The sequence below is a fragment of the Myotis davidii genome, unplaced genomic scaffold (assembly GCF_000327345.1).
Source record: "Myotis davidii unplaced genomic scaffold, ASM32734v1 scaffold142, whole genome shotgun sequence".
Taxonomy (NCBI): Eukaryota; Metazoa; Chordata; class Mammalia; order Chiroptera; family Vespertilionidae; genus Myotis; species Myotis davidii.
The window spans coordinates 2,640,145-2,653,707 of NW_006294400.1; positions in this window are offsets into that span (position 1 = coordinate 2,640,145).

Here is a 13,563-nt window from a genome sequence, read left to right on the forward strand (position 1 = left end):
GTGAGGGCTAGAAGGAGTCAACGGGGCGGGGAGGGGGGGAAAGGAGACAAATGTAATACTTTCAACAATAAAGATATTTTTTAAAAAAAACAAACAAAAAAACCAACTGACTGTGTGTGGTGTGATGGTATTTCATTGTGGTTTCTTGGTTCCATTTGGTTCCGTTGACCCATTTGATTTACCCTTATGTCAGACCTTGCTGTCTTCATTACTATACCTTTATAGTAAGTTTTTAAATCAGGTAGAATAATTCCTCCAGCTTTATTTTCCTTTTATAAGATTGGCCAGACTATCATACGTCTTTTATTTTTCCATAAATGTTTTAGACTCCAGTTGTCAATTTAGACTGAAAAGCCGGTTGGGATTCTGAGGAGGATCTGGGCTTTGCTGTAGGCCACTTTGGAAAGGGCCCCAGAGGCTGCCTGGTCCCCACCCCTGCCTCTGAGCCCCCTCTGCCAGCCTGGCCCGAGCTCCAGGGTGGCACTGAAAGTCCCGTTTCCAAGCAGCCACCCTCAACCACCCTCTTCGGCAACATCATTTCCTGAAAGATCAGCGTTCCACCCCAGACACGGTCCTTCACTGCAAACCTAGCCCAGAGGGGGAAGGCTGGGGTGTCCAAGGAACCCCAAACCCAGCCCGGGTCCTGGACTCCGAGCCCAGTCTGGTCCCGAGAATGAAGAAGCAAGAGATTACCTGGCCCAGGGGGCAGCTCTGGGTGAAATTTAAACCCCATATGTTGCTAAGGTATTTAAGGTTCAACTATGATCATGTCTGGGATGGGCTTCAAAATGACCGAGGAGGAGTGAACGGCAATATAGATGAAACAAAACTGGTCATGAGTTGATAATAATGGGAAATGGTTGATGGGTACAGCGTGTTCATTATGCTTTGCAATTTAGAATGCTTGAATATTTCCATGATAAATTCTTTTTTTAAATACACCCTCTCCCGTGAAACACCCCTCTCCCCCATCATTTTCCTCAAGCCCGGGCTTGGCCCCTGCTGCTCCCTGGCTCATGGCATCCCCTTTGCCATCTGCAGGGCCCCCAGCGGCTGCCCCACACCCCCACGGCCTGTGCCTGGCGAGCAGACGCTACCCTGGTGGGAGCATGACCGGGCTGTGCAGTTGGCCGTGTCCGGGCCTCTCCTGGCGTGGTGTTGGCAGGTGGGTTTCCACGCCACCTCAGGTGAGCTTTAAGATGATTGAGCCACAGCAGCTGCCACCCACAACCCAAAGCAGGGCCCCAGCCAGCCCCAGGCAGGGACAGCCGGGTGGGGTTGTCGGAGACGATGGCAGAGAAGTGGGCAGGGAGGGTGTGCTGAGCTGATCTTGTAGGGCGTCAGAGGCCTTGGCAGGACTCTGGCTCTTACTGGATTGTGAGATGTGACCCCTGGAGGAGCCTCTGGCTGCTGCGGAGGACTGCCTGGAGGAAGCTGGACGGGAGCAGACAGGTGAGGAGGCTCCTGCGCCACCCAGGTGAGAGAGGGCGCGGGCTTGCACCAGGGTGGTGGCAGTGAGGGCCGTCAGAGGTGGTCTGCTTTGGGATACATGTATGTATGTATGTATGTATGCATGTATGTATTTTTAATCCAAGGATCACCCAAATATTTTTGGGGGGTTTTCCCTGTTGATCTTTAGAGAGAGAGTGGAAGGGAGGAGGAGGGGAAGAGGAAGAGGTAAACAGCAAGGTGAGAGAGACCATCAACTGGGTGCCTCCCACACTCACCCTGACCGGGGCCAGGGATCAAACCTGCCACTGAGCTGTGTGCCCTTGACCAGGAATCGAACCTGTGACCTTCGGGTCCATAGGCCGACGCTCTAACCACTGGAAAAACCTGCCAGGGCCAAGGATATGTTTGTTGATTTTAGAAAGAGGAAGAAAGAAAGGAAGAGAGAGAAACATTGATTGGTTGTCTCCCGCACATGCCCCGACCAGGGATGGAACCCGCAACACAGGTATGTGCCCTGACCAGGAATCAAACCACAACCTCTCAGTGTGCGGGATAATGCTCCAACCACTGAGCCACCTGGCCAGGGCGCGGGATGACTTGAAAGTATGGCTCCTGACAAAGGTGAATGCGAGAGAGAATGTTGGACTCCTCTCCCGCTCCCTCAGAAGTTATTGCAATTTTTTTTTTTTACCATGTTCCCCCACCTACTCCCTCCTCACCCCTTCACCCGCTCTCAAGGGCCTATCTTGTCTCATGTTAGTGGACAGAACAGAGCCCGGGCCACAGCTCCCCAGCTTCCATCTGACGAACTCGCACCATCTGGCACTCACACGCCCGCCCTGTCCCTCCTGCCTCAGAAGGACACAGGGCTCTCCGCTTTCCTTGGGTGCATTCGATGCTCCAACCAACTGAGCCACACCAGCCGCGGCTTAAATTATTTTCTTGAGCATATTTTTCTTTCCATCAAATCTCTCAATCCTTTCTCTGCCAGTTTCCTTAAAATAGTCCACATAGATCCCCTCGTGGGCTTGCCACCTGGTCCGGGCATATGAGGGAGGGAAGTCGGGCGGTGGGGGGCCGGGGGGACAGGTGAGCCCCTGAGCCTATTCTCCCAAAGTGGCACCTTCTCAGACATGAGATGAGCAGAGGTGACACAGGGCGGCGCCCAGCTTACGGGTCTGTCCCTCCCCTGTGGATCCGGACAGTCTACCATGTCCTTCACCCCCTGCAGCCTGACTTGGTTTCCCATTTCTTCACTGAAGATGCCTCATAGCTCCCTCCTGCACCCCCTCAGCAAATGGCCAGGGGTACAGGGGCTAGAGAAGACGGGGAGGTCTTCACCCAGGAGGCTCGGGCAGAGACCACAGGCCTTCGACAGTCCCAGCCAGCCCCGCCCAGTCAGGCTGGAGTAGGCTGAAGAAGGTACAGGTTCGAGGTCAAGGTTAGAGGTTCAGAAAGATGACTGTCTACAGAGCAAGGGCGGTGGAGGCCCCTTACAGGGAGCTGCTGCACGGACAGGGCTGACGTCCAGGGTTCACTAAGACACTTGCAGGACTAACAGTTTGCACCAAAGAACAAAGCTGAGTGTCATCCCCGGGGCCAGGTTCAGGGATTCAGAACCAAGACCTGTCCCTCGGCCCCAGAATCCCCTTCCCAAAGGTGCCGCAGAGGAATCAGCTGGAGTGGGAAGTCCAGCGCCCTGGCCTCCACTGCCCCCACACACCGAATCGGGTCTCCTTCCCCTGCTCAGCCTCCTCCCCTTCCCTGAAGAGGTGGGGGCTGCGAACATGATCACTGCACCCCCCCTCACCCCCCCTCCCCCAGACAGGAGAGGGGAGCTGAATATTCAGTGTCTGGGGAGACAATAAAAGTCCCAGGAAGAACCTGGCTAAGGCAATTACCTCTGCATAAATGCATATATTATTCATCCGTGGCTTTGAATATATAAATAATACTGATACAATTTGCATGCGTTAAAAGGAGATGTAATTACCCACTGATGCCTGTGAGCGCCTGGTATCCACTGGCCACATCCTGGGCCCGCTGCCCCGCCCCCAGCCGCCCACCTTTGCCCTTTCTGGAGGCAGAATAGATCACACCCGGTTTCTGCAGTTGTAAGGAAACCAATCTTTGATGTCCTTGGGGCTTTGCTGGGCTTTTGTATGAACCCATGGCTGCTGTGGTTACCCAAGTTTATTCTTAAAACTTTGGGCTGCTTTAGTGTGATTACTATAATGGCTACTTTTAAAATCACATTTTTTTTTGGTTACAAAAATAATGTACATTCATTGTGTAAAATTGGGAAAATACACCAGAGTTTGAAAAATAAAACTCATCCACGGTCCATATTTAGCTTATTTCTTGCCCGTCTTATTTTTCTATTCACAGATAAACTGGTTTTGGGGGGGTTTTTTTGCAAACATAGGATCACATCATACATACTGTTTTGTAACCTGTTTTTATCTTTTACAATATGTCATGAACAGATGAAGAAATATAAAAGGCAAATAGCTATGAAAAGATGCTCAGCCTTACTAGGAATTAAGGAAAATACAAACAGTGAGATGGATTCTCACCTATCGCATTGTTCACGATTTAAAATAATGATAATACCCACTGCTGGTGTAGGCACGGAGAAACAGGCTCCTCCCCCCTCCCCAATTGTTGCTGGGAGGACTGTAAATTGGAATATTTTTTGGAATTGTAATTTAGCAACATGTATCAGAAGGCTTAAAAATATACATGCCTTTTGGCCTCTGAAAATCCACTCCTGAGAATTTAAATAATCGTACAGATAGGAGGGGATACATTATAACAATGTGAATTATAGTATTTTATCATAACAAAAAATTAGAAACAACTTTAATAGTCCAGTGCTGGGAATTAGTGTAATAAGTTATAGTCTATCTACACAGCAGAGTCCCATGCAGCCAATTACAATGGAAACACACACACACACACACACACGCACACACACACACACACACATATGCACACGTGCGCGTGCACATGGACAAAGACCCTATACAATCCAGGGTAGAAAGGTGTCCCCCGCCATAGTACGTTGGGACTTAACAGCTAAATGAGGTCGGCTGAAAAATGTTTTTATTTCTGCTTCCTTCTGAAACCTCATTAAAGGAAAAGGCATGGAAAGGACATCGCCCACCAGCACAAAGCGGATGTGAGAGGAGATGAGAGATGTCAGGACGCGCTGGGAATGGAATGAGGATGAGGAGTGAGGAAGGCTGGAAGAGACAAACAATGAGAGCCAGCAGAGGGGCTGCCAACAGTGAGCTCCCCGAAGCACAGCCCAGCCCCCCCAGAAAGGTGCCGAGAGTGGGGGCCTCGGCTTTCCAGGAAGCAAGGAAGACGGGGCTGGAGCAGGAGGGGTTAGTCCAGTCAAGGTCGGCTATGCTGGAGCGGGGCTTTCACGGAGCCTGCATTCTAGCTGGGGAGGTAGACTAGGAGTTGGTGAAACAGGGTATCAGACGGCAAGAAGAGCTCAGGAGGAAAGCGAGGGACAGAAAAGATTGGAAGTACTGCATGGGGAGGGGTGCGACTTTAGACAGAGTGGCTAGGGAGGTCTCCCCAAGAAGGTGAGTAGAGCCTGGTCTGAGGAAAGGGCAGGAGTGATTCAGGAAGCTGAGGACAGAGTGTTCCACCAGAGGGAACAAGCCGCAGATGCAAAGGCCCTGAGGCTGGCCTGCATCTGCAGGGTCTGAGGAAGGAAGCCAGGGTGGGGAGGGCTGGCAGAAGCCGAGGTGGGTGGCCCCGGTGATGTACAGGTAGTATTTAAAGCTGTGAGAGCGATGAGGTCGCCAAGGGAATGCGTGTGGGTAGACAAGAAAACTAGGGGCCAAGCTCTGGAGCGTGGCAGCACCTGGAGGCGGGGGAGGTGGAGGCCTGGGCAAAGGGCCGGGGCAGGGCCGTCAAAGGGGTAGGAGGGAGACCAGAAGACTGTGGTGCCCTGGAGTTCAAGGAAAGAAAGTGGCCCGCGTCACAAGCATGCTGTGGTCACGCTGTGGTTCGAGAACTGGGGGTCCGTGCCCTGGCAGTTGTCAGTGACCCGTAAGAGAACTGCTTCAGTGGAAGGGCCAAGGTGGAGGCCAGTGCAGAGTGAGGTCAAGAGGGTACAAGAAGGGAGAAATTGGAGCATGAGTTCAGGCCAGCCCTGCCCAGTACAAACAGAATGCAGGCTACATGGGAAGTTCTCAAAAGCCACATTTAAAAAAGGGAAAAAACAAACAAACGGGGGATCAATTTCAGTAAAAGGTTTTTCTCTAACCCAATACGCACAAGGTATTACCACTTCCACGTGGAATCGACATGAAAATTATTAAGGAGATATTTTGTGTTCTTTGTCAGACCCAGGCTTGGAAACCTGGTGGGCATTTTACCTTCCCATCTGTGCTGGCTGCCCACATGTGCTCAATAGCCACACGCGGACAGTGGCTACCATACTGGGCAGAAGACAATTCTTTCCGTGAGTTTTGCTGTAAGTGAAAGGAAGAGATGAGATCAGAAGCTGAGACAGGGAGTGGAAGTGAGGTGTGTTTTTAATGAGAAATGGAAGGATGCTTGTCTGTTGGTGGATTTGGTTGGAAGTCTGTAGAAGGAGCTGTCAGATGCCTGCCCCTCCCTGGCCTATTTTTCTAACCCGCACAGGAGGTGTTCCCCTCCTACCAGCAGGAGGCGAGGTGTTTGCTCTCTGGACGAGTCAGAAAGGCTCGGACCCAGGCACCCTGATTCAGAGGTAGGTGAGAGGCCGCATGCCAAAAACAGGATGAAACCCAAAACTGCATGCTACATGGCGAGGCCCCATCCCTCCCGACCCCGATACCCCACCCCACTTCTGTTCCTTCTGCCCCTTACCTTCTAGAGCTCTAACTGCCGGGAATGTATCCCCAAGAAGAAGTGAGAGAATTTCTGAGTTCGTTGTGGTTTAGTTTGCTCTTTTGTTTTTGAGAAATGCAAGTCCTAGATTCATGGATGCTGACATGTGGGAGTCCCGGTGACATGAGCACAGCCCCACCTGGTCAGTGCTGGTGGAGCCCACCAATTTGCAGGTTCCCCCCTCCCCTGCCTGGCACACAGGGCTTCCAAAGTGATTTTCAAATCCCACAATCTCAAATATGAAAAAAAAAAAATTAAAAGGCTTGTCAAACATTGCCTTCCAGTATTCAATATGGTGGACAGTCCTCCACTGCTGGAATTTAAAACACGCTAAGAGAAATGTTAAAATTAATAGAAAGGCTCAAAGACAAATTGAAGAACTCTCCCACTTAGGTGCTCTTCAGGCCAAAGGAGCAGAAATGGAAAAAAAAAATGGGAAAAAGATTAAAAACTTAGAGGACCAGTTGAGGTTATCCAACATCGCACTAGCAGGAGCTCCAACAAGGGAGAAGAGAGCTCACAACAGGGAGGGAACTGAGGAAGAAACAATAGAAGACACATTCCCAGAACGTAAAGGACATGAGTTTCCAAACGGAAAGGTCCGCTGAAGATCCAGAGCCGTGAGCGAGAAGGCCCCACCGTAAAGCCCATCCTTGTGGAATCTCAAAGCATGAGGCCCCCAAAAATCAACCCCAAAAGCTTCCATAGAGGGAAAGAAACAGATCACACGCAAGGAATTCTCAACAGTTACAGTGAGACCAGAAGACAGGGGAGAGGACTCCCGACAGCTCTGAGAGGAAGTGATTTTCTATCTGGAAGTCTCTACGCAGCCCACAGGGTCACCGATGGTGAGAGGGGGGATAAAGCACATGCAGGAAAAGTCCTCCCCTCCGTCAAGGACTTATTGGTGGATGGATCCTATAAAACAGAGGGAGTGGAGGAGGAAGCCTCAGGGTCTAGAACACAAGAGAGGTGAAGGGACCACAGCTGGACAATGGGCCCAGAGCGCAGGCACGAAAAGTGGAGAACACCTGATTTTGGCCTTGTAAGAAGGAGTATTCAGGCCCTACAATTCTTTTCAATAGTCATAGTGACATAAAAATCTAAGTGAATAAAGAAAAAAAAAAAAGCTAGTGGCTATCAACTCCAAGTTGCATAAGAAAAGAATATAAATATAGTACGTGACCTGGCTCAACAGTGAAAAAACAAACAAACACACTGACCACGAGTCCCTAAGCAGAGAACCCAACCAGACTTCTAACCTACAGAACTGTGAGCTAATAAATGGGTGATGTTTGAAGCCCCTAAGTTCAAGGTGATTTGTTACACAGCAAGAGAGAAGCAAACAGCTCACAACCAAAAGCATTTGCTTGGTCTGCGAGTTTCCAGCTGTGCTGGCTGGTTCTTCTAGTTTTATCTGGGCTCACTCGACTGTCTCTGGTCAGCTGTGCATTCGGCAGGCAGCTCTGCAGATCCATAGGCTAATGGTGGGTGGCCTCAGCTGGGATGACCGGGTTCTGCCTCGTGTGGTCCCTCAGCCTCTAGCCTATGTTTGCTCATATGGCAGCTGGGCCGGGTTCTGAGAAAGAGTTGAAAGCTGCTGGGCCTCTAGAGTTCCTGGTACACCATTGCTTCTGCTGCATTCTATTGGCCAACGCAACTCAAGGGTGTAGTGAATAGATCTGAGCTCTTGATAGAAGTTTCTGCCAGGTCACATTGCAATGGGCATGGATACAGGAAGGTAGGAAAAGTTGGGGCCACGATCAATCTCCTTTCCTCTCTTCTCCCTGAAAAACCCCTGCTTTGAACCTCAAGTTGTCACACCAATTACTCTGTCCCTGATTGTTGCTGCAATCCACTGATGCCGTTTGCTCCTCATGGCTCACTGAGTCTAGCTCCTGGCTTACTGGTACTCCCTGCAACATTTCTGTCTTATTCTTTATGGTTTCAATACCCCAAGATGTTCCTTCTAACACATTGGGCTTTCAGTGTCCAAGTTCTTTTTCTTCTATCATCTCCTCCACTCTGCCTCAGCCACTCTGTGGTCATATTGTAGACTTTCTCATTCCAGTAGCATCCCCATAATTTCCATTTCATGCTCCATACTTTCTGAACATCAGTTCTGTCTCTCCAGCCTACTCCTTCTCTACCTCCACCCCATAGAGACTTGCAGTCATTGATGCCACCTTCCCACCTGCTTTCCTTCCTACTCAGCTTCCAATTCATGTCCAGCCATTAAAATCTCCCTTATCTTCACCCTACCCTTCTCTCACATTAGGATACACACGTGGGAAAAAACCACAATCCACGTTCAATCAAGTTCCTTCCCTGTGTCCAGTCAGCTCAGTGTGACTAGAGAAAACCACACAACCATGACCATCGCTCTCACTTTAAAATGACCAGGAGTCTCAATGGGCCTTGATGTGGCCCAGCAATTGTACTGTGTTTCCCCAGTCCAGACCTTCGTTCATCTCCTAGACCAGTGGTTCTCAACCTTCCTAATGCTGCGACCCTTTAATACAGTTCCTCATGTTGTGGTGACCCCCAACCATAAAATTATTTTCGTTGCTACTTCATAATGTAATGTTGCTACTGTTATGAATCGTCATGTAAATATCTGATATGCAGGATGTATTTTCATTGGTACAAATTGAACATAATTAAAGCATAGTGATTAATCACAACAACAATATGTAATTATATATGTGTTTTCCGATGGTCTTAGGCGACCCCCGTGAAAGGGTCATTCGACCCCCAAAGGGGTCGCAACCCACAGGTTGAGAACCGCTATCCTAGATGATTTCAAACCTTCTCTTTCCTCATCCGTCAAACACCTTCTTTGCCATCCTTTCTGTCTCGGAACCTACCACCACATCTATCCACTCACCAGCACAGGCACCTTCTACCCTCTGGCTTCTTTCCCATCACACTAAACCACCCCTCCATTAGAGCATTAGATTCTACCCTTATTTTTAAAAATATATTTTTATTGATTTATAGAGGGAGAGGGGGAGAGAAACATCAATGTGAGAGTGGAACATTGATAGGTATCCAGGCTGCCTCCTGCACACCTCCCACAGGGGACTGAGCCCGAAACCCAGGTATGTGCCCTGACTGGGAATCAAACCAGCAACCTTTCGGTGCATAGGACGATGCCCAACCAACTGAGCCAGGCAGGACACAGCACATTCTACCCTTCTTGCTACTCAAGGGTGGACATGGCCCATTAATTCTGCAGCCTCTCTCCCACATCACCGAATTTCCCTCCCGAAGAATCATTCCCCTTGCCCAGTTCCTGACATCTCTCCCATCTTATACAAAAAACAACTTTTGATTCTGTCTTTCCCTCTATTGCCCTGTCACTCAATCCCTTTTGCAGCAAAATCCTCAAAAGCACCATCAGTGCCCTTTGCTCCCCTTTTCTTCCTTCCCTTCCCCGATAAACCCACCACTCCTTGGAAATCACTCACACCCAAGCCACCAGTGACCTCCATGCAGCTAATTCTGGGGGTCGGTTCCAGCTCTCACTTTCCGTGGCCGCGCAGCAGCGCTCAGCACGGCTGTGTGCCCTCTCGGAAGCACGTCCCCTGCTTGGCCTCCCAGTTGTCCGCCCAGCTCACAGCTGCTCCCCTTGCCGGAGACATCCTCCTAACAGCTTTGTGCTCCCGGTCTTGTCCCCCCAGTCGGTTCTATGCACACAACCAGAACGATCTTCCCAAGGCCCGCATCTCATTCTACAGGTCCCAGGGAGAGCAGACGTTCTCAAACCAGTGACTGGTGCAAACATGATCACCTTATTGTCGTGCCATCACATGAAAAAGGCTAGGAAGAGCTGCGCTAGAATAGTCCTTAAAGTATTTTTTCAGGATGACGTTCCAGGTCTTTCTTATCTATAGAAGCACATCGGCGGCTTTCACACTGGACAACACGGGCGTAAAATTCTGAGGCCCCTAAAACTTTTCCCTATCACTCTTTAAGTTTGCTTCATTGTGTTCTTAGTGTTTTGAATAAGTCTGGATGCTCTGAACCCTCTATAGTTCTTTCCTTATAGGAAATTATGAATGACCAACTACAATTCCCAGAATGCACCTCTCCTGTCCTGCTACTCTTCTGGTTCCATTTCCTTAAGAGCCTCTCAACCCCACATGGGTGACACCCCACAGCACTTCTCCACTGGGATGCATACTTCAGGGAGGCCTTGATTCAGGGATGGGAGAATGATGTGTGTAGTGAGGGTGGGGGTAGGAGGGGTAGAGGGCACCCTTGCTACTGGAAACCTTGCCCATGGGCTGGCAAAGTTTTGAACCAAAGCTCTGGTCCCAAGTGCTGTTGAAACTTGCCATTTTGTGTGTGTGTCTATGGTGTGTGTGTGTGTGAGAGAGAGGGGTGGGGGGGGGCTTGGGATGGTAGGAGACCATAAGGCAATTTAGAAAGTCCTTTCGCTTATTTTTTTTAAACTGGCAGAGTTTCTATTATGTTCTAGATACTCTCAAACCCATCTCGTCATTTTACCCAGCACAATATGTTAGGTGAGTGCTAACGTTATCCCATTTACAGATGCAGACAGTGGTTATAGTAAAACTGTTTCCGGTGTTACCCGGCTAGTGAGTGACAGAGCTGATACTCAACGGGAGATGCATGCAGCTCAATGCCCAATCTCTCTCCCTCCGCTTCTCTCTCTCTCTCTCTCTCTCTCTCTCTCTCTCTCTCTCTCTCTCAATTTAAGTGAAAGCCACATAACATAAAATCAACCATTTGAAAGTGCACAATTCCGTGACATTTAGTACCTTCACAATGTTGTACAACCATTACCTCTATCTAGTTCCCAAACATTTTCATGACCCCAAAGTAAAATCCCAAGCCCATTAAGCAGCCATTCCACATTCCTCCTCAGCCACGCTGGAAACTCCATCTTTACTGGTGGCCCTGCCGCCATCACAGGATCCCTGTCCCCCCTGCCTGCCTCCCTCCCCAGCGGCCCTGCCCCAGGCCAGTCCCCTCACCAGCCGGGTGGGAGAAGCCCAATCCCTGCAGCCTGGTGCCCTCCCACTGTTCCCGCTCACCTGGACGCCCTGTCCTAACTGCTGGGTGCCTGCCTCCGTTTCCTACCCAGGCCCAGGCTCTTTCACGCGAGGTCAGGAGTCCTGCCTGGGTGGCGCCCTTACTGCCCTTACTGCCACGTCCCCGAGGCCGTGCAGCTTGGAGCCCAGAGGCCACTTGTCCCAGTCCTGGTGCCCCGATCCCGGCTCAGCGTCTCCCCTCTCTTCCTGACCCGTGGGCCTCTGCTGTCTCGGGGGACAGTTCTCAGCCCTACCATAGCCTCCCAATACCCAGAGTCCTCAGGGTCAGCGGCCCTGAGTGGTCATTGAGCCTTACGCCCAGGCTCAGCACAAGGAGCCGCAGGAAATTCAGTCCAAGTCCATCTTCCTTGAACATGCACACTTGGCGGAAATCCACGTGTCCTTCAGGACCCGTGTCTCCACAGAGAGGGCTTCTGGAGCCGGAACATCGTCGGTCTGACCTCGATGCAGCCAGGGAGAAGGCCTGCCTGCCCAGCCCAGACAGGTCACCTGCTCGTGTCTGCGTCTCATCCACACTAATGGCCACATGGCATGTGAAATTAATGATGAGGAGACCCGGGGACCTCGCCATTAGCTGGCCTCCACGGCGGCATGGCTGGCGGTGCCTCTCTGCCCTTCCCTTCCCGGATGACTGAGTCAGCCAGGTCTGGAGCCCGGCGCGTGTAGTGTCAGTTATCACCCCGTCAACAAGACCACAGGCACGGAGAGGAATGTCTCCCCAGGGTTTCTGCTGCTTGGCTCACCCGTGCCTGGCACGTGGGGAGCCCTCAAGACGCCCTAGCTGGTTTGGCTCAGTGGATAGAGCGTCGGCCTGCGCACTGAAGGGTCCCAGGTTCGATTCTGGTCAAGGGCACATGCCCAGGTTGCAGGGGATGTGCAGGAGGCAGTCAGTCAGAGATTTTTCTCTCATCCTTGATGTTTCTGTCTCCCTCCTTCCTTCCTCTCGGAAGTCAATAAAAATCTTTGTTTAAAATATAGAAAGAAAAGGTGGCAGTTATCAGCATTACTGTGATTGCCCCATGCCGTGGTTAAGGGTGGCCCTGGGTGGCCCAGCTCAGCCTGCCTCCCGCTGTGTCACCTGTTGCCCCTTTCCTGACATCTCTGCAGAGTGTCATGCTTTACAAAGCTGAGAAAGTGAAAATGAGTCGTTATGTGTGAGATGGCTGGCACATGGTTAACCCAATAAACGCCGACTGCATTTATGTAGGGCGAGCCAGTCCTGTAGGCACTGTTTATTGTGACTAATTCTAGACGTCTGTACACGCTGTCTGTGGGACTGCAGGGCATGAATGTCTGCACATGCATTTCTACAGGTCTAAGTTCCTACAGCCCACACGCATGTCTACCTCCACTCGCCCTCCGCCCTCCCTCCCCCCAGGTCACCAGCCCATCACTCTAGGGCTAGGGGCCAATCAGGGGAGGCACTGCCCTGGTCCAGCAGGTCAGTGTGTGTCTGTGTGCCTGGGTCTCCGGTTGTGAGCGCGTCTGTAGGGATGGCTCCACGGGTCTGTTCCTGTGTGTGAGGTGTATGAGGTGGCCCTGTGTGCATCGGCCTGCATGAGCTGACATACAGTTCCACAGGCTGAGTGGCCTGAACAGCACACATGTGTTTTCTCCTAATTCTGGAGGCTAGAAGTCCACGGTCTCGACGTTGCAAATTCGGTTTCTGGCGAGAATCTCTTTGTGCCTTGCAGATGGCCACCTTCTCACTGTGTCCTCGCGTGGCCTTCCCGCTGCACACTCAGAGAGAGAGATGTACCTTTTCTTATAAAGGTACCCGTCCTATTGGATTAGGGCTCCAGCCTCATGACCTCCTTTAACCTTATTATCTCCCTAAAGGTCCTGTCTCTAAATACAGTTGACCCTTGACCAACATGGCTTGAATGGCATGCACCCACTTATACATGGATCTTTTTCAATAAATTCCTGGACTGTTTTTGACCCACCCCCGTCCCCATCTTGGGAGTCTGAGGATGGGGAGGCCCACCTGTATGATGGCTCTACACCACTTCAGGTAGGGGAGTTGGGCACTCGTGGATTTTGGTATTTGCCAGGGGTCCTAGAACCAATCCCCATGGATACCAAGGATAATGAAGTTTTGGGGGCATCAAAAGTTACACACAGATTTTAGACTGTG